The sequence below is a fragment of the Lissotriton helveticus genome, chromosome 7 (genome assembly GCF_964261635.1).
Source record: "Lissotriton helveticus chromosome 7, aLisHel1.1, whole genome shotgun sequence".
Taxonomy (NCBI): domain Eukaryota; kingdom Metazoa; phylum Chordata; class Amphibia; order Caudata; family Salamandridae; genus Lissotriton; species Lissotriton helveticus.
In genome coordinates, this window is record NC_136068.1 from 575,112,150 (window position 1) to 575,133,927 (window position 21,778).

Below are 21,778 nucleotides of genomic sequence, written 5' to 3' on the forward strand. Positions count from 1 at the left end.
TAGGGAAGACATGGCTTGGCAGTTCGGGCTGGACTGTTCCCAGGAGGCACAGGGTCAGACTGATTTGCATATAGCCATTTCTCAACTGGGGTGGCAGAGTGGGCTAAAGAACGGTGATGGATTAAACCCAGATCTTTTGACTGGGTGTGAGTGTTTGATTGATTCAGATGCTCCGTCCATCACCACCCCCTTTTGTACCACTTTTGGCCGCCATAAGTGTGGCAGGGTATGCTCAGACATGAGTCCCTTGCTCACTTTGCCACTGGATTCAAGCATGCTGGGCTGAAGACGGCTGGAATGCCAGAAACCGGTCCTCGGAAGCTTGTTTCCAGTCCAGGGAAGACATGGCTTGGCAGTTCGGGCTGGACTGTTCCCATGAGGCACAGGGTCAGACTGATTTGCATATAGCCATGTCTCAACTGGGGTGGCAGAGTGGGCTAAAGAACGGTGTTGGCTTAAACCCAGATCTTTTGACTGGGTGTGAGTGTTTGATTGATTCAGATGCTCCGTCCATCATCACCCCCTTTTGTACCGCTTTTGGCCGCCATAAGTGTGGCAGGGTATGCTCAGAGGTGAGTCCCTTGCTCACTTTGCCGCTGGATTCAAACAAGCCGGGCTGAAGACGGCTGGAATGCCAGAAACCGGTCCTCGGAAGCTTGTTTCCAGTCCAGGGAAGACATGGCTTGGCAGTTTGGGCTGGACTGTTCCCATGAGGCACAGGGTCAGACTGATTTGCATATAGCCATGTCTCAACTAAGGTGGCAGAGTGGGCTAAAGAACTGAGATGGATTAAACCCAGATCTTTTGACTGGGTGTGAGTGTTTGATTGATTCAGATGCTCTGTCCATCACCACGCCCTTTTTGTACCGCTTTTGGCCGCTATAAGTGTGGTAGGGTATGCTCAGACGTGAGTCCCTTGCTCACTTTGCCACTGGATTCAAGCAAGACGGGCTGAAGACGGCTGGAAAGCCAGAAACCGGTCCTCGGAAGCTTGTTTCCAGTCCAGGGAAGACATGGCTTGGCAGTTCGGGCTGGACTGTTCCCATGAGGGACAGGGTCAGACGGATTTGCATATAGCCATGTCTCAACTGGGGTGGCAGAGTGGGCTAAAGAACGGTGATGGATTAAACCCAGATCTTTTTACTGGGTGTGAGTGTTTGATTGATTCAGATGCTCCGTTCATCACAACCCGCTTTTGTACCGCTTTTGGCCGCCATAAGTGTGGAAGGGTATGCTCAGACGTGAGTCCATTGCTCACTTTGCCACTGGATTCAAGCAAGCCGGCTGAAGACGGCTGGAATGCCAGAAACCGGTCCTCGGAAGCTTGTTTCCAGTCCAGGGAAGACATGGCTTGGCAGTTCGGGCTGGACTGTTCCCATGAGGCACAGGGTCAGACTGATTTGCATATAGCCATGTCTCAACTGGGGTGGCAGAGTGGGCTAAAGAACGGTGATGGATTAAACCCAGATCTTTTGACTGGGTGTGAGTGTTTTATTGATTTAGATGCTCCGTCCATCACCACCCCCTTTTGTACCGTTTTTGGCCGCTATTAGTGTGGCAGGGTATGCTCAGACGTGAGTCCCTTGCTCACTTTGCCACTGGATTCAAGCAAGCCGGGCTGAAGACGGCTGGAATGCCAGAAACCGGTCCTCGGAAGCTTGTTTCCGGTCCAGGGAAGACATGGCTTGGCAGTTCGGGCTGGTCTGTTCCCATGAGGCACAGGGTCAGACTGATTTGCATATGGCCATGTCTCAACTGGGGTGGCAGAGTGGGCAAACAAACGGTGATGGATTAAACCCAGATCTTTTGACTGGGTGGGAGTGTTTGATTGATTCAGATGCTCCATCCATCACCACCCCCTTTTGTACCGCTTTTGGCCGCCATAAGTGTGGCAGGGTATGCTCAGACGTGAGTCCCTTGCTCACTTTGCCACTGGATTCAAGCAAGCCGGGCTGAAGACGGCTGGAATGCCAGAAACCGGTCCTCGGAAGCTTGTTTCCGGTCCAGGGAAGACATGGCTTGGCAGTTCGGGCTGGTCTGTTCCCATGAGGCACAGGGTCAGACTGATTTGCATATGGCCATGTCTCAACTGGGGTGGCAGAGTGGGCTAAAGAACGGTGATGGATTAAACCCAGATCTTTTGACTGGGTGTGAGTGTTTGATTGATTTAGATGCTCCGTCCATCACCACCCCCTTTTGTACCGCTTTTGGCCGCCATTAGTGTGGCAGGGTATGCTCAGACGTGAGTACATTGCTCACTTTGCCACTGGATTCAAGCAAGCCGGGCTGAAGACGGCTGGAATGACAGAAACCGGTCCTCGGAAGCTTGTTTCTGGTCCAGGAAAGACATGGCTTGGCAGTTCGGGCTGGACAGTTTCCATGAGGCACAGGGTCACAAGACTGATTTGCATATAGCCATGTCTCAACTGGGGTGGCAGAGTGGGCTAAAGAACGGTGATGGATTAAACCCAGATCTTTTGCCTGGGTGTGAGTGTTTGATTGATTCAGATGCTCCGTCCATAACCACCCCCTTTTGTACCACTTTTGGCCGCCATAAGTGTGGCAGGGTATGCTCAGATGTGAGTCCCTTGCTCACTTTGCCACTGGATTCAAGCAAGCCGGGCTGAAGACGGCTGGAATGCCAGAAACCGGTCCTCGGAAGCTTGTTTCCGGTCCAGGGAAGTCATGGCTTGGCAGATCGGGCTGGACTGTTCCCATGAGGAACAGGGTCAGACTGATTTGCATATAGCCATGTCTCAACTGGGGTGGCAGAGTGGGCTAAAGAACGGTGATGGATTAAACCCAGATCCTTTGACTGGGTGTGAGTGTTAGATTGATTTAGATGCTCCATCCATCACCACCCCCTTTTGTACCGCTTTTGGCCGCCATTAGTGTGGCAGGGTATGCTCAGACGTGAGTACATTGCTCACTTTGCCACTGGATTCAAGCAAGCCGGGCTGAAGACGGCTGGAATGCCAGAAACCGGTCCTCGGAAGCTTGTTTCCGGTCCAGGGAAGTCATGGCTTGGCAGATCGGGCTGGACTGTTCCCATGAGGAACAGGGTCAGACTGATTTGCATATAGCCATGTCTCAACTGGGGTGGCAGAGTGGGCTAAAGAACGGTGATGGATTAAACCCAGATCTTTTGACTGGGTGTGAGTGTTAGATTGATTTAGATGCTCCGTCCATCACCACCCCCTTTTGTACCGCTTTTGGCCGCCATTAGTGTGGCAGGGTATGCTCAGACGTGAGTACATTGCTCACTTTGCCACTGGATTCAAGCAAGCCGGGGTGAAGACGGATGGAATGCCAGAAACCGGTCCTCGGAAGCTTGTTTCTGATCCAGAGAAGACATGGCTTGGCAGTTCGGGCTGGACTGTTCCCATGAGGCACAGGGTCAGACTGATTTGCATATAGCCATGTCTCAACTGGGGTGGCAGAGTGGGCTAAAGAACGGTGATGGATTAAACCCAGATCTTTTGACTGGGTGTGAGTGTTTGGTTGATTCAGATGCTCCATCCATCACCACCCCATTTGTACCGCTTTTGGCCGCCATAAGTGTGGCAGGGTATGCTCAGACGTGAGTCCCTTGCTCACTTTGCCACTGGATTCAAGCAAGCCGGGCTGAAGACGGCTGGAACGCCAGAAACCGGTCCTCGGAAGCTTGTTTCCAGTTCAGGGAAGACATGGCTTGGCAGTTCGGGCTGGACTGTTCCCAGGAGGCACAGGGTCAGACTGATTTGCATATAGCCATTTCTCAACTGGGGTGGCAGAGTGGGCTAAAGAACGGTGATGGATTAAACCCAGATCTTTTGACTGGGTGTGAGTGTTTGATTGATTCAGATGCTCCGTCCATCACCACCCCCTTTTGTACCACTTTTGGCCGCCATAAGTGTGGCAGGGTATGCTCAGACATGAGTCCCTTGCTCACTTTGCCACTGGATTCAAGCATGCTGGGCTGAAGACGGCTGGAATGCCAGAAACCGGTCCTCGGAAGCTTGTTTCCGGTCCAGGGAAGACATGGCTTGGCAGTTCGGGCTGGACTGTTCCCATGAGGCACAGGGTCAGACTGATTTGCATATAGCCATGTCTCAACTGGGGTGGCAGAGTGGGCTAAAGAACGGTGTTGGCTTAAACCCAGATCTTTTGACTGGGTGTGAGTGTTTGATTGATTCAGATGCTCCATCCATCATCACCCCCTTTTGTACCGCTTTTGGCCGCCATAAGTGTGGCAGGGTATGCTCAGAGGTGATTCCCTTGCTCACTTTGCCGCTGGATTCAAACAAGCCGGGCTGAAGACGGCTGGAATGCCAGAAACCGGTCCTCGGAAGCTTGTTTCCAGTCCAGGGAAGACACGGCTTGGCAGTTTGGGCTGGACTGTTCCCATGAGGCACAGGGTCAGACTGATTTGCATATAGCCATGTCTCAACTGGGGTGGCTGAGTGGGCTAAAGAACGGTGATGGATTAAACCCAGATCTTTTGACTGGGTGTGAGTGTTTGATTGATTCAGATGCTCCATCCATTACCACCCCCTTTTGGCCGCCATAAGTGTGGCAGGGTATGCTCAGACGTGAGTCCCTTGCTCACTTTGCCACTGGATTCAAGCAAGCCGGGCTGAAGACGGCTGGAATGCCAGAAAACGGTCCTCGGAAGCTTGTTTCCGGTCCAGGGAAGCCATGGCTTGGCGGTTCGGGCTGGACTGTTCCCATGAGGCACAGGGTCAGACTGATTTGCATATAGCCATGTCTCAACTAAGGTGGCAGAGTGGGCTAAAGAACTGAGATGGATTAAACCCAGATCTTTTGACTGGGTGTGAGTGTTTGATTGATTCAGATGCTCTGTCCATCACCACCCCCCTTTTGTACCGCTTTTGGCCGCTATAAGTGTGGCAGGGTATGCTCAGACGTGAGTCCCTTGCTCACTTTGCCACTGGATTCAAGCAAGACGGGCTGAAGACGGCTGGAAAGCCAGAAACCGGTCCTCGGAAGCTTGTTTCCGGTCCAGGGAAGACATGGCTTGGCAGTTCGGGCTGGACTGTTCCCATGAGGGACAGGGTCAGACGGATTTGCATATAGCCATGTCTCAACTGGGGTGGCAGAGTGGGCTAAAGAACGGTGATGGATTAAACCCAGATCTTTTTACTGGGTGTGAGTGTTTGATTGATTCAGATGCTCCGTTCATCACAACCCCCTTTTGTACCGCTTTTGGCCGCCATAAGTGTGGAAGGGTATGCTCAGACGTGAGTCCATTGCTCACTTTGCCACTGGATTCAAGCAAGCCGGCTGAAGACGGCTGGAATGCCAGAAACCGGTCCTCGGAAGCTTGTTTCCGGTCCAGGGAAGACATGGCTTGGCAGTTCGGGCTGGACTGTTCCCATGAGGCACAGGGTCAGACTGATTTGCATATAGCCATGTCTCAACTGGGGTGGCAGAGTGGGCAAACAAACGGTGATGGATTAAACCCAGATCTTTTGACTGGGTGGGAGTGTTTGATTGATTCAGATGCTCCATCCATAACCACCCCCTTTTGTACCGCTTTTGGCCGCCATAAGTGTGGCAGGGTATGCTCAGACGTGAGTCCCTTGCTCACTTTGCCACTGGATTCAAGCAAGCTGGGCTGAAGACGGCTGGAATGCCAGAAACCGGTCCTCGGAAGCTTGTTTCCGGTCCAGGGAAGACATGGCTTGGCAGTTCGGGCTGGTCTGTTCCCATGAGGCACAGGGTCAGACTGATTTGCATATGGCCATGTCTCAACTGGGGTGGCAGAGTGGGCTAAAGAACGGTGATGGATTAAACCCAGATCTTTTGACTGGGTGTGAGTGTTTGATTGATTTAGATGCTCCGTCCATCACCACCCCCTTTTGTACCGCTTTTGGCCGCCATTAGTGTGGCAGGGTATGCTCAGACGAGAGTAAATTGCTCACTTTGCCACTGGATTCAAGCAAGCCGGGCTGAAGACGGCTGGAATGACAGAAACCGGTCCTCGGAAGCTTGTTTCTGGTCCAGGAAAGACATGGCTTGGCAGTTCGGGCTGGACAGTTCCCATGAGGCACAGGGTCAGAAGACTCATTTGCATATAGCCATGTCTCAACTGGGGTGGCAGAGTGGGCTAAAGAACGGTGATGGATTAAACCCAGATCTTTTGCCTGGGTGTGAGTGTTTGATTGATTCAGATGCTCCGTCCATAACCACCCCCTTTTGTACCGCTTTTGGCCGCCATAAGTGTGGCAGGGTATGCTCAGACGTGAGTACATTGCTCACTTTGCCACTGGATTCAAGCAAGCCGGGGTGAAGACGGATGGAATGCCAGAAACCGGTCCTCGGAAGCTTGTTTCTGATCCAGAGAAGACATGGCTTGGCAGTTCGTGCTGGACTGTTCCCATGAGGCACAGGGTCAGACTGATTTGCATATAGCCATGTCTCAACTGGGGTGGCAGAGTGGGCTAAAGAACGGTGATGGATTAAACCCAGATCTTTTGACTGGGTGTGAGTGTTTGGTTGATTCAGATGCTCCATCCATCACCACCCCATTTGTACCGCTTTTGGCCGCCATAAGTGTGGCAGGGTATGCTCAGACGTGAGTCCCTTGCTCACTTTGCCACTGGATTCAAGCAAGCCGGGCTGAAGACGGCTGGAACGCCAGAAACCGGTCCTCGGAAGCTTGTTTCCAGTTCAGGGAAGACATGGCTTGGCAGTTCGGGCTGGACTGTTCCCAGGAGGCACAGGGTCAGACTGATTTGCATATAGCCATTTCTCAACTGGGGTGGCAGAGTGGGCTAAAGAACGGTGATGGATTAAACCCAGATCTTTTGACTGGGTGTGAGTGTTTGATTGATTCAGATGCTCCGTCCATCACCACCCCCTTTTGTACCACTTTTGGCCGCCATAAGTGTGGCAGGGTATGCTCAGACATGAGTCCCTTGCTCACTTTGCCACTGGATTCAAGCATGCTGGGCTGAAGACGGCTGGAATGCCAGAAACCGGTCCTCGGAAGCTTGTTTCCGGTCCAGGGAAGACATGGCTTGGCAGTTCGGGCTGGACTGTTCCCATGAGGCACAGGGTCAGACTGATTTGCATATAGCCATGTCTCAACTGGGGTGGCAGAGTGGGCTAAAGAACGGTGTTGGCTTAAACCCAGATCTTTTGACTGGGTGTGAGTGTTTGATTGATTCAGATGCTCCGTCCATCATCACCCCCTTTTGTACCGCTTTTGGCCGCCATAAGTGTGGCAGGGTATGCTCAGAGGTGAGTCCCTTGCTCACTTTGCCGCTGGATTCAAACAAGCCGGGCTGAAGACGGCTGGAATGCCAGAAACCGGTCCTCGGAAGCTTGTTTCCAGTCCAGGGAAGACACGGCTTGGCAGTTTGGGCTGGACTGTTCCCATGAGGCACAGGGTCAGACTGATTTGCATATAGCCATGTCTCAACTGGGGTGGCTGAGTGGGCTAAAGAACGGTGATGGATTAAACCCAGATCTTTTGACTGGGTGTGAGTGTTTGATTGATTCAGATGCTCCATCCATTACCACCCCCTTTTGGCCGCCATAAGTGTGGCAGGGTATGCTCAGACGTGAGTCCCTTGCTCACTTTGCCACTGGATTCAAGCAAGCCGGGCTGAAGACGGCTGGAATGCCAGAAAACGGTCCTCGGAAGCTTGTTTCCGGTCCAGGGAAGCCATGGCTTGGCGGTTCGGGCTGGACTGTTCCCATGAGGCACAGGGTCAGACTGATTTGCATATAGCCATGTCTCAACTAAGGTGGCAGAGTGGGCTAAAGAACTGAGATGGATTAAACCCAGATCTTTTGACTGGGTGTGAGTGTTTGATTGATTCAGATGCTCTGTCCATCACCACCCCCCTTTTGTACCGCTTTTGGCCGCTATAAGTGTGGCAGGGTATGCTCAGACGTGAGTCCCTTGCTCACTTTGCCACTGGATTCAAGCAAGACGGGCTGAAGACGGCTGGAAAGCCAGAAACCGGTCCTCGGAAGCTTGTTTCCGGTCCAGGGAAGACATGGCTTGGCAGTTCGGGCTGGACTGTTCCCATGAGGGACAGGGTCAGACGGATTTGCATATAGCCATGTCTCAACTGGGGTGGCAGAGTGGGCTAAAGAACGGTGATGGATTAAACCCAGATCTTTTTACTGGGTGTGAGTGTTTGATTGATTCAGATGCTCCGTTCATCACAACCCCCTTTTGTACCGCTTTTGGCCGCCATAAGTGTGGAAGGGTATGCTCAGACGTGAGTCCATTGCTCACTTTGCCACTGGATTCAAGCAAGCCGGCTGAAGACGGCTGGAATGCCAGAAACCGGTCCTCGGAAGCTTGTTTCCGGTCCAGGGAAGACATGGCTTGGCAGTTCGGGCTGGACTGTTCCCATGAGGCACAGGGTCAGACTGATTTGCATATAGCCATGTCTCAACTGGGGTGGCAGAGTGGGCAAACAAACGGTGATGGATTAAACCCAGATCTTTTGACTGGGTGGGAGTGTTTGATTGATTCAGATGCTCCATCCATAACCACCCCCTTTTGTACCGCTTTTGGCCGCCATAAGTGTGGCAGGGTATGCTCAGACGTGAGTCCCTTGCTCACTTTGCCACTGGATTCAAGCAAGCTGGGCTGAAGACGGCTGGAATGCCAGAAACCGGTCCTCGGAAGCTTGTTTCCGGTCCAGGGAAGACATGGCTTGGCAGTTCGGGCTGGTCTGTTCCCATGAGGCACAGGGTCAGACTGATTTGCATATGGCCATGTCTCAACTGGGGTGGCAGAGTGGGCTAAAGAACGGTGATGGATTAAACCCAGATCTTTTGACTGGGTGTGAGTGTTTGATTGATTTAGATGCTCCGTCCATCACCACCCCCTTTTGTACCGCTTTTGGCCGCCATTAGTGTGGCAGGGTATGCTCAGACGAGAGTAAATTGCTCACTTTGCCACTGGATTCAAGCAAGCCGGGCTGAAGACGGCTGGAATGACAGAAACCGGTCCTCGGAAGCTTGTTTCTGGTCCAGGAAAGACATGGCTTGGCAGTTCGGGCTGGACAGTTCCCATGAGGCACAGGGTCAGAAGACTCATTTGCATATAGCCATGTCTCAACTGGGGTGGCAGAGTGGGCTAAAGAACGGTGATGGATTAAACCCAGATCTTTTGCCTGGGTGTGAGTGTTTGATTGATTCAGATGCTCCGTCCATAACCACCCCCTTTTGTACCGCTTTTGGCCGCCATAAGTGTGGCAGGGTATGCTCAGACGTGAGTACATTGCTCACTTTGCCACTGGATTCAAGCAAGCCGGGGTGAAGACGGATGGAATGCCAGAAACCGGTCCTCGGAAGCTTGTTTCTGATCCAGAGAAGACATGGCTTGGCAGTTCGTGCTGGACTGTTCCCATGAGGCACAGGGTCAGACTGATTTGCATATAGCCATGTCTCAACTGGGGTGGCAGAGTGGGCTAAAGAACGGTGATGGATTAAACCCAGATCTTTTGACTGGGTGTGAGTGTTTGGTTGATTCAGATGCTCCATCCATCACCACCCCATTTGTACCGCTTTTGGCCGCCATAAGTGTGGCAGGGTATGCTCAGACGTGAGTCCCTTGCTCACTTTGCCACTGGATTCAAGTAAGCCGGGCTAAAGACGGCTGGAACGCCAGAAACCGGTCCTCGGAAGCTTGTTTCCAGTTCAGGGAAGACATGGCTTGGCAGTTCGGGCTGGACTGTTCCCAGGAGGCACAGGGTCAGACTGATTTGCATATAGCCATTTCTCAACTGGGGTGGCAGAGTGGGCTAAAGAACGGTGATGGATTAAACCCAGATCTTTTGACTGGGTGTGAGTGTTTGATTGATTCAGATGCTCCGTCCATCACCACCCCCTTTTGTACCACTTTTGGCTGCCATAAGTGTGGCAGGGTATGCTCAGACATGAGTCCCTTGCTCACTTTGCCACTGGATTCAAGCATGCTGGGCTGAAGACGGCTGGAATGCCAGAAACCGGTCCTCGGAAGCTTGTTTCCGGTCCAGGGAAGACATGGCTTGGCAGTTCGGGCTGGACTGTTCCCATGAGGCACAGGGTCAGACTGATTTGCATATAGCCATGTCTCAACTGGGGTGGCAGAGTGGGCTAAAGAACGGTGTTGGCTTAAACCCAGATCTTTTGACTGGGTGTGAGTGTTTGATTGATTCAGATGCTCCGTCCATCATCACCCCCTTTTGTACCGCTTTTGGCCGCCATAAGTGTGGCAGGGTATGCTCAGAGGTGAGTCCCTTGCTCACTTTGCCGCTGGATTCAAACAAGCCGGGCTGAAGACGGCTGGAATGCCAGAAACCGGTCCTCGGAAGCTTGTTTCCAGTCCAGGGAAGACATGGCTTGGCAGTTTGGGCTGGACTGTTCCCATGAGGCACAGGGTCAGACTGATTTGCATATAGCCATGTCTCAACTGGGGTGGCTGAGTGGGCTAAAGAACGGTGATGGATTAAACCCAGATCTTTTGACTGGGTGTGAGTGTTTGATTGATTCAGATGCTCCATCCATTACCACCCCCTTTTGTACCGCTTTTGGCCGCCATAAGTGTGGCAGGGTATGCTCAGACGTGAGTCCCTTGCTCACTTTGCCACTGGATTCAAGCAAGCCGGGCTGAAGACGGCTGGAATGCCAGAAAACGGTCCTCGGAAGCTTGTTTCCGGTCCAGGGAAGCCATGGCTTGGCGGTTCGGGCTGGACTGTTCCCATGAGGCACAGGGTCAGACTGATTTGCATATAGCCATGTCTCAACTAAGGTGGCAGAGTGGGCTAAAGAACTGAGATGGATTAAACCCAGATCTTTTGACTGGGTGTGAGTGTTTGATTGATTCAGATGCTCTGTCCATCACCACCCCCTTTTTGTACCGCTTTTGGCCGCTATAAGTGTGGCAGGGTATGCTCAGACGTGAGTCCCTTGCTCACTTTGCCACTGGATTCAAGCAAGACGGGCTGAAGACGGCTGGAAAGCCAGAAACCGGTCCTCGGAAGCTTGTTTCCGGTCCAGGGAAGACATGGCTTGGCAGTTCGGGCTGGACTGTTCCCATGAGGGACAGGGTCAGACGGATTTGCATATAGCCATGTCTCAACTGGGGTGGCAGAGTGGGCTAAAGAACGGTGATGGATTAAACCCAGATCTTTTTACTGGGTGTGAGTGTTTGATTGATTCAGATGCTCCGTTCATCACAACCCCCTTTTGTACCGCTTTTGGCCGCCATAAGTGTGGAAGGGTATGCTCAGACGTGAGTCCATTGCTCACTTTGCCACTGGATTCAAGCAAGCCGGCTGAAGACGGCTGGAATGCCAGAAACCGGTCCTCAGAAGCTTGTTTCCGGTCCAGGGAAGACATGGCTTGGCAGTTCGGGCTGGACTGTTCCCATGAGGCACAGGGTCAGACTGATTTGCATATAGCCATGTCTCAACTGGGGTGGCAGAGTGGGCAAACAAACGGTGATGGATTAAACCCAGATCTTTTGACTGGGTGGGAGTGTTTGATTGATTCAGATGCTCCATCCATCACCACCCCCTTTTGTACCGGTTTTGGCCGCCATAAGTGTGGCAGGGTATGCTCAGACGTGAGTCCCTTGCTCACTTTGCCACTGGATTCAAGCAAGCCGGGCTGAAGACGGCTGGAATGCCAGAAACCGGTCCTCGGAAGCTTGTTTCCGGTCCAGGGAAGACATGGCTTGGCAGTTCGGGCTGGTCTGTTCCCATGAGGCACAGGGTCAGACTGATTTGCATATGGCCATGTCTCAACTGGGGTGGCAGAGTGGGCTAAAGAACGGTGATGGATTAAACCCAGATCTTTTGACTGGGTGTGAGTGTTTGATTGATTTAGATGCTCCGTCCATCACCACCCCCTTTTGTACCGCTTTTGGCCGCCATTAGTGTGGCAGGGTATGCTCAGACGTGAGTACATTGCTCACTTAGCCACTGGATTCAAGCAAGCCGAGTGAAGACGGATGGAATGCCAGAAACCGGTCCTCGGAAGCTTGTTTCTGATCCAGAGAAGACATGGCTTGGCAGTTCGGGCTGGACTGTTCCCATGAGGCACAGGGTCAGACTGATTTGCATATAGCCATGTCTCAACTGGGGTGGCAGAGTGGGCTAAAGAACGGTGATGGATTAAACCCAGATCTTTTGACTGGGTGTGAGTGTTTGGTTGATTCAGATGCTCCATCCATCACCACCCCATTTGTACCGCTTTTGGCCGCCATAAGTGTGGCAGGGTATGCTCAGACGTGAGTCCCTTGCTCACTTTGCCACTGGATTCAAGCAAGCCGGGCTGAAGACGGCTGGAACGCCAGAAACCGGTCCTCGGAAGCTTGTTTCCAGTTTAGGGAAGACATGGCTTGGCAGTTCGGGCTGGACTGTTCCCATGAGGCACAGGGTCAGACTGATTTGCATATAGCAATGTCTCAACTGGGGTGGCAGAGTGGGCTAAAGAACGGTGTTGGCTTAAACCCAGATCTTTTGACTGGGTGTGAGTGTTTGATTGATTCAGATGCTCCGTCCATCATCACCCCCTTTTGTACCGCTTTTGGCCGCCATAAGTGTGGCAGGGTATGCTCAGAGGTGAGTCCCTTGCTCACTTTGCCGCTGGATTCAAACAAGCCGGGCTGAAGACGGCTGGAATGCCAGAAACCGGTCCTCAGAAGCTTGTTTCCAGTCCAGGGAAGACATGGCTTGGCAGTTTGGGCTGGACTGTTCCCATGAGGCACAGGGTCAGACTGATTTGCATATAGCCATGTCTCAACTAAGGTGGCAGAGTGGGCTAAAGAACTGAGATGGATTAAACCCAGATCTTTTGACTGGGTGTGAGTGTTTGATTGATTCAGATGCTCTGTCCATCACCACGCCCTTTTTGTACCGCTTTTGGCCGCTATAAGTGTGGTAGGGTATGCTCAGACGTGAGTCCCTTGCTCACTTTGCCACTGGATTCAAGCAAGACGGGCTGAAGACGGCTGGAAAGCCAGAAACCGGTCCTCGGAAGCTTGTTTCCAGTCCAGGGAAGACATGGCTTGGCAGTTCGGGCTGGACTGTTCCCATGAGGGACAGGGTCAGACGGATTTGCATATAGCCATGTCTCAACTGGGGTGGCAGAGTGGGCTAAAGAACGGTGATGGATTAAACCCAGATCTTTTTACTGGGTGTGAGTGTTTGATTGATTCAGATGCTCCGTTCATCACAACCCCCTTTTGTACCGCTTTTGGCCGCCATAAGTGTGGAAGGGTATGCTCAGACGTGAGTCCATTGCTCACTTTGCCACTGGATTCAAGCAAGCCGGCTGAAGACGGCTGGAATGCCAGAAACCGGTCCTCGGAAGCTTGTTTCCGGTCCAGGGAAGACATGGCTTGGCAGTTCGGGCTGGACTGTTCCCATGAGGCACAGGGTCAGACTGATTTGCATATAGCCATGTCTCAACTGGGGTGGCAGAGTGGGCAAACAAACGGTGATGGATTAAACCCAGATCTTTTGACTGGGTGGGAGTGTTTGATTGATTCAGATGCTCCATCCATCACCACCCCCTTTTGTACCGGTTTTGGCCGCCATAAGTGTGGCAGGGTATGCTCAGACGTGAGTCCCTTGCTCACTTTGCCACTGGATTCAAGCAAGCCGGGCTGAAGACGGCTGGAATGCCAGAAACCGGTCCTCGGAAGCTTGTTTCCGGTCCAGGGAAGACATGGCTTGGCAGTTCGGGCTGGTCTGTTCACATGAGGCACAGGGTCAGACTGATTTGCATATGGCCATGTCTCAACTGGGGTGGCAGAGTGGGCTAAAGAACGGTGATGGATTAAACCCAGATCTTTTGACTGGGTGTGAGTGTTTGATTGATTTAGATGCTCCGTCCATCACCACCCCCTTTTGTACCGCTTTTGGCCGCCATTAGTGTGGCAGGGTATGCTCAGACGTGAGTACATTGCTCACTTAGCCACTGGATTCAAGCAAGCCGGGGTGAAGACGGATGGAATGCCAGAAACCGGTCCTCGGAAGCTTGTTTCTGATCCAGAGAAGACATGGCTTGGCAGTTCGGGCTGGACTGTTCCCATGAGGCACAGGGTCAGACTGATTTGCATATAGCCATGTCTCAACTGGGGTGGCAGAGTGGGCTAAAGAACGGTGATGGATTAAACCCAGATCTTTTGACTGGGTGTGAGTGTTTGGTTGATTCAGATGCTCCATCCATCACCACCCCATTTGTACCGCTTTTGGCCGCCATAAGTGTGGCAGGGTATGCTCAGACGTGAGTCCCTTGCTCACTTTGCCACTGGATTCAAGCAAGCCGGGCTGAAGACGGCTGGAACGCCAGAAACCGGTCCTCGGAAGCTTGTTTCCAGTTTAGGGAAGACATGGCTTGGCAGTTCGGGCTGGACTGTTCCCAGGAGGCACAGGATCAGACTGATTTGCATATAGCCATTTCTCAACTGGGGTGGCAGAGTGGGCTAAAGAACGGTGATGGATTAAACCCAGATCTTTTGACTGGGTGTGAGTGTTTGATTGATTCAGATGCTCCGTCCATCACCACCCCCTTTTGTACCACTTTTGGCCGCCATAAGTGTGGCAGGGTATGCTCAGACATGAGTCCCTTGCTCACTTTGCCACTGGATTCAAGCATGCTGGGCTGAAGACGGCTGGAATGCCAGAAACCGGTCCTCGGAAGCTTGTTTCCAGTCCAGGGAAGACATGGCTTGGCAGTTCGGGCTGGACTGTTCCCATGAGGCACAGGGTCAGACTGATTTGCATATAGCCATGTCTCAACTGGGGTGGCAGAGTGGGCTAAAGAACGGTGTTGGCTTAAACCCAGATCTTTTGACTGGGTGTGAGTGTTTGATTGATTCAGATGCTCCGTCCATCATCACCCCCTTTTGTACCGCTTTTGGCCGCCATAAGTGTGGCAGGGTATGCTCAGAGGTGAGTCCCTTGCTCACTTTGCCGCTGGATTCAAACAAGCCGGGCTGAAGACGGCTGGAATGCCAGAAACCGGTCCTCGGAAGCTTGTTTCCAGTCCAGGGAAGACATGGCTTGGCAGTTTGGGCTGGACTGTTCCCATGAGGCACAGGGTCAGACTGATTTGCATATAGCCATGTCTCAACTAAGGTGGCAGAGTGGGCTAAAGAACTGAGATGGATTAAACCCAGATCTTTTGACTGGGTGTGAGTGTTTGATTGATTCAGATGCTCTGTCCATCACCACGCCCTTTTTGTACCGCTTTTGGCCGCTATAAGTGTGGTAGGGTATGCTCAGACGTGAGTCCCTTGCTCACTTTGCCACTGGATTCAAGCAAGACGGGCTGAAGACGGCTGGAAAGCCAGAAACCGGTCCTCGGAAGCTTGTTTCCAGTCCAGGGAAGACATGGCTTGGCAGTTCGGGCTGGACTGTTCCCATGAGGGACAGGGTCAGACGGATTTGCATATAGCCATGTCTCAACTGGGGTGGCAGAGTGGGCTAAAGAACGGTGATGGATTAAACCCAGATCTTTTTACTGGGTGTGAGTGTTTGATTGATTCAGATGCTCCGTTCATCACAACCCCCTTTTGTACCGCTTTTGGCCGCCATAAGTGTGGAAGGGTATGCTCAGACGTGAGTCCATTGCTCACTTTGCCACTGGATTCAAGCAAGCCGGCTGAAGACGGCTGGAATGCCAGAAACCGGTCCTCGGAAGCTTGTTTCCAGTCCAGGGAAGACATGGCTTGGCAGTTCGGGCTGGACTGTTCCCATGAGGCACAGGGTCAGACTGATTTGCATATAGCCATGTCTCAACTGGGGTGGCAGAGTGGGCTAAAGAACGGTGATGGATTAAACCCAGATCTTTTGACTGGGTGTGAGTGTTTTATTGATTTAGATGCTCCGTCCATCACCACCCCCTTTTGTACCGCTTTTGGCCGCTATTAGTGTGGCAGGGTATGCTCAGACGTGAGTCCCTTGCTCACTTTGCCACTGGATTCAAGCAAGCCGGGCTGAAGACGGCTGGAATGCCAGAAACCGGTCCTCGGAAGCTTGTTTCCGGTCCAGGGAAGACATGGTTTGGCAGTTCGGGCTGGTCTGTTCCCATGAGGCACAGGGTCAGACTGATTTGCATATGGCCATGTCTCAACTGGGGTGGCAGAGTGGGCAAACAAACGGTGATGGATTAAACCCAGATCTTTTGACTGGGTGGGAGTGTTTGATTGATTCAGATGCTCCATCCATCACCACCCCCTTTTGTACCGCTTTTGGCCGCCATAAGTGTGGCAGGGTATGCTCAGACGTGAGTCCCTTGCTCACTTTGCCACTGGATTCAAGCAAGCCGGGCTGAAGACGGCTGGAATGCCAGAAACCGGTCCTCGGAAGCTTGTTTCCGGTCCAGGGAAGACATGGCTTGGCAGTTCGGGCTGGTCTGTTCCCATGAGGCACAGGGTCAGACTGATTTGCATATGGCCATGTCTCAACTGGGGTGGCAGAGTGGGCTAAAGAACGGTGATGGATTAAACCCAGATCTTTTGCCTGGGTGTGAGTGTTTGATTGATTCAGATGCTCCGTCCATAACCACCCCCTTTTGTACCGCTTTTGGCCGCCATAAGTGTGGCAGGGTATGCTCAGATGTGAGTCCCTTGCTCACTTTGCCACTGGATTCAAGCAAGCCGGGCTGAAGACGGCTGGAATGCCAGAAACCGGTCCTCGGAAGCTTGTTTCCGGTCCAGGGAAGTCATGGCTTGGCAGATCGGGCTGGACTGTTCCCATGAGGAACAGGGTCAGACTGATTTGCATATAGCCATGTCTCAACTGGGGTGGCAGAGTGGGCTAAAGAACGGTGATGGATTAAACCCAGATCCTTTGACTGGGTGTGAGTGTTAGATTGATTTAGATGCTCCATCCATCACCACCCCCTTTTGTACCGCTTTTGGCCGCCATTAGTGTGGCAGGGTATGCTCAGACGTGAGTACATTGCTCACTTTGCCACTGGATTCAAGCAAGCCGGGGTGAAGACGGATGGAATGCCAGAAACCGGTCCTCGGAAGCTTGTTTCTGATCCAGAGAAGACATGGTTTGGCAGTTCGGGCTGGACTGTTCCCATGAGGCACAGGGTCAGACTGATTTGCATATAGCCATGTCTCAACTGGGGTGGCAGAGTGGGCTAAAGAACGGTGATGGATTAAACCCAGATCTTTTGACTGGGTGTGAGTGTTTGGTTGATTCAGATGCTCCATCCATCACCACCCCATTTGTACCGCTTTTGGCCGCCATAAGTGTGGCAGGGTATGCTCAGACGTGAGTCCCTTGCTCACTTTGCCACTGGATTCAAGCAAGCCGGGCTGAAGACGGCTGGAACGCCAGAAACCGGTCCTCGGAAGCTTGTTTCCAGTTCAGGGAAGACATGGCTTGGCAGTTCGGGCTGGACTGTTCCCAGGAGGCACAGGGTCAGACTGATTTGCATATAGCCATTTCTCAACTGGGGTGGCAGAGTGGGCTAAAGAACGGTGTTGGCTTAAACCCAGATCTTTTGACTGGGTGTGAGTGTTTGATTGATTCAGATGCTCCGTCCATCATCACCCCCTTTTGTACCGCTTTTGGCCGCCATAAGTGTGGCAGGGTATGCTCAGAGGTGAGTCCCTTGCTCACTTTGCCGCTGGATTCAAACAAGCCGGGCTGAAGACGGCTGGAATGCCAGAATCCGGTTCTCAGAAGCTTGTTTCCAGTCCAGGGAAGACATGGCTTGGCAGTTTGGGCTGGACTGTTCCCATGAGGCACAGGGTCAGACTGATTTGCATATAGCCATGTCTCAACTGGGGTGGCAGAGTGGGCTAAAGAACGGTGATGGATTAAACCCAGATCTTTTGACTGGGTGTGAGTGTTTGATTGATTCAGATGCTCCATCCATTACCACCCCCTTATGGCCGCCATAAGTGTGGCAGGGTATGCTCAGACGTGAGTCCCTTGCTCACTTTGCCACTGGATTCAAGCAAGCCGGGCTGAAGACGGCTGGAATGCCAGAAAACGGTCCTCGGAAGCTTGTTTCCGGTCCAGGGAAGCCATGGCTTGGCGGTTCGGGCTGGACTGTTCCCATGAGGCACAGGGTCAGACTGATTTGCATATAGCCATGTCTCAACTAAGGTGGCAGAGTGGGCTAAAGAACTGAGATGGATTAAACCCAGATCTTTTGACTGGGTGTGAGTGTTTGATTGATTCAGATGCTCTGTCCATCACCACCCCCCTTTTGTACCGCTTTTGGCCGCTATAAGTGTGGCAGGGTATGCTCAGACGTGAGTCCATTGCTCACTTTGCCACTGGATTCAAGCAAGCCGGCTGAAGACGGCTGGAATGCCAGAAACCGGTCCTCGGAAGCTTGTTTCCGGTCCAGGGAAGACATGGCTTGGCAGTTCGGGCTGGACTGTTCCCATGAGGCACAGGGTCACACTGATTTGCATATAGCCATGTCTCAACTGGGGTGGCAGAGTGGGCAAACAAACGGTGATGGATTAAACCCAGATCTTTTGACTGGGTGGGAGTGTTTGATTGATTCAGATGCTCCATCCATTACCACCCCCTTTTGTACCGCTTTTGGCCGCCATAAGTGTGGCAGGGTATGCTCAGACGTGAGTCCCTTGCTCACTTTGCCACTGGATTCAAGCAAGCCGGGCTGAAGACGGCTGGAATGCCAGAAACCGGTCCTCGGAAACTTGTTTCCGGTCCAGGGAAGACATGGCTTGGCAGTTCGGGCTGGTCTGTTCCCATGAGGCACAGGGTCAGACTGATTTGCATATGGCCATGTCTCAACTGGGGTGGCAGAGTGGGCTAAAGAACGGTGATGGATTAAACCCAGATCTTTTGACTGGGTGTGAGTGTTTGATTGATTTAGATGCTCCGTCCATCACCACCCCCTTTTGTACCGCTTTTGGCCGCCATTAGTGTGGCAGGGTATGCTCAGACGTGAGTACATTGCTCACTTTGCCACTGGATTCAAGCAAGCCGGGCTGAAGACGGCTGGAATGACAGAAACCGGTCCTCGGAAGCTTGTTTCTGGTCCAGGAAAGACATGGCTTGGCAGTTCGGGCTGGACAGTTCCCATGAGGCACAGGGTCAGAAGACTCATTTGCATATAGCCATGTCTCAACTGGGGTGGCAGAGTGGGCTAAAGAACGGTGATGGATTAAACCCAGATCTTTTGACTGGGTGTGAGTGTTTGGTTGATTCAGATGCTCCATCCATCACCACCCCATTTGTACCGCTTTTGGCCGCCATAAGTGTGGCAGGGTATGCTCAGACGTGAGTCCCTTGCTCACTTTGCCACTGGATTCAAGCAAGCCGGGCTGAAGACGGCTGGAACGCCAGAAACCGGTCCTCGGAAGCTTGTTTCCAGTTCAGGGAAGACATGGCTTGGCAGTTCGGGCTGGACTGTTCCCAGGAGGCACAGGGTCAGACTGATTTGCATATAGCCATTTCTCAACTGGGGTGGCAGAGTGGGCTAAAGAACGGTGATGGATTAAACCCAGATCTTTTGACTGGGTGTGAGTGTTTGATTGATTCAGATGCTCCGTCCATCACCACCCCCTTTTGTACCACTTTTGGCCGCCATAAGTGTGGCAGGGTATGCTCAGACATGAGTCCCTTGCTCACTTTGCCACTGGATTCAAGCATGCTGGGCTGAAGACGGCTGGAATGCCAGAAACCGGTCCTCGGAAGCTTGTTTCCGGTCCAGGGAAGACATGGCTTGGCAGTTCGGGCTGGACTGTTCCCATGAGGCACAGGGTCAGACTGATTTGCATATAGCCATGTCTCAACTGGGGTGGCAGAGTGGGCTAAAGAACGGTGTTGGCTTAAACCCAGATCTTTTGACTGGGTGTGAGTGTTTGATTGATTCAGATGCTCCGTCCATCATCACCCCCTTTTGTACCGCTTTTGGCCGCCATAAGTGTGGCAGGGTATGCTCAGAGGTGAGTCCCTTGCTCACTTTGCCGCTGGATTCAAACAAGCCGGGCTGAAGACGGCTGGAATGCCAGAAACCAGTCCTCAGAAGCTTGTTTCCAGTCCAGGGAAGACATGGCTTGGCAGTTTGGGCTGGACTGTTCCCATGAGGCACAGGGTCAGACTGATTTGCATATAGCCATGTCTCAACTGGGGTGGCTGAGTGGGCTAAAGAACGGTGATGGATTAAACCCAGATCTTTTGACTGGGTGTGAGTGTTTGGTTGATTCAGATGCTCCATCCATCACCACCCCATTTGTACCGCTTTTGGCCGCCATAAGTGTGGCAGGGTATGCTCAGACGTGAGTCCCTTGCTCACTTTGCCACTGGATTCAAGCAAGCTGGGCTGAAGACGGCTGGAACGCCAGAAACCGGTCCTCGGAAGCTTGTTTCCAGTTCAGGGAAGACATGGCTTGGCAGTTCGGGCTGGACTGTTCCCAGGAGGCACAGGGTCAGACTGATTTGCATATAGCCATTTCTCAACTGGGGTGGCAGAGTGGGCTAAAGAACGGTGATGGATTAAACCCAGATCTTTTGACTGGGTGTGAGTGTTTGATTGATTCAGATGCTCCGTCCATCACCACCCCCTTTTGTACCACTTTTGGCCGCCATAAGTGTGGCAGGGTATGCTCAGACATGAGTCCCTTGCTCACTTTGCCACTGGATTCAAGCATGCTGGGCTGAAGACGGCTGGAATGCCAGAAACCGGTCCTCGGAAGCTTGTTTCCGGTCCAGGGAAGACATGGCTTGGCAGTTCGGGCTGGACTGTTCCCATGAGGCACAGGGTCAGACTGATTTGCATATAGCCATGTCTCAACTGGGGTGGCTGAGTGGGCTAAAGAACGGTGATGGATTAAACCCAGATCTTTTGACTGGGTGTGAGTGTTTGATTGATTCAGATGCTCCATCCATTACCACCCCCTTTTGTACCGCTTTTGGCCGCCATAAGTGTGGCAGGGTATGCTCAGACGTGAGTCCCTTGCTCAATTTGCCACTGGATTCAAGCAAGCCGGGCTGAAGACGGCTGGAATGCCAGAAAACGGTCCTCGGAAGCTTGTTTCCGGTCCAGGGAAGCCATGGCTTGGCGGTTCGGGCTGGACTGTTCCCATGAGGCACAGGGTCAGACTGATTTGCATATAGCCATGTCTCAACTAAGGTGGCAGAGTGGGCTAAAGAACTGAGATGGATTAAACCCAGATCTTTTGACTGGGTGTGAGTATTTGATTGATTCAGATGCTCTGTCCATCACCACCCCCTTTTTGTACCGCTTTTGGCCGCTATAAGTGTGGCAGGGTATGCTCAGACGTGAGTCCCTTGCTCACTTTGCCACTGGATTCAAGCAAGACGGGCTGAAGACGGCTGGAAAGCCAGAAACCGGTCCTCGGAAGCTTGTTTCCGGTCCAGGGAAGACATGGCTTGGCAGTTCGGGCTGGACTGTTCCCATGAGGGACAGGGTCAGACGGATTTGCATATAGCCATGTCTCAACTGGGGTGGCAGAGTGGGCTAAAGAACGGTGATGGATTAAACCCAGATCTTTTTACTGGGTGTGAGTGTTTGATTGATTCAGATGCTCCGTTCATCACAACCCCCTTTTGTACCGCTTTTGGCCGCCATAAGTGTGGAAGGGTATGCTCAGACGTGAGTCCATTGCTCACTTTGCCACTGGATTCAAGCAAGCCGGCTGAAGACGGCTGGAATGCCAGAAACCGGTCCTCGGAAGCTTGTTTCCGGTCCAGGGAAGACATGGCTTGGCAGTTCGGGCTGGACTGTTCCCATGAGGCACAGGGTCAGACTGATTTGCATATAGCCATGTCTCAACTGGGGTGGCAGA

The 21,778-nt window shown here is 52.5% G+C and overlaps 1 protein-coding gene across 8 annotated transcripts in view; it reads right to left on the reverse strand.

Annotated features, from left to right (window-relative positions):
- LOC144768773 (uncharacterized) overlaps positions 1–21,778 on the reverse strand; it is a 9,320,023-nt gene that overhangs the window by 1,617,456 nt on the left and 7,680,789 nt on the right. The gene's annotated exons all lie outside the window — the stretch shown is intronic.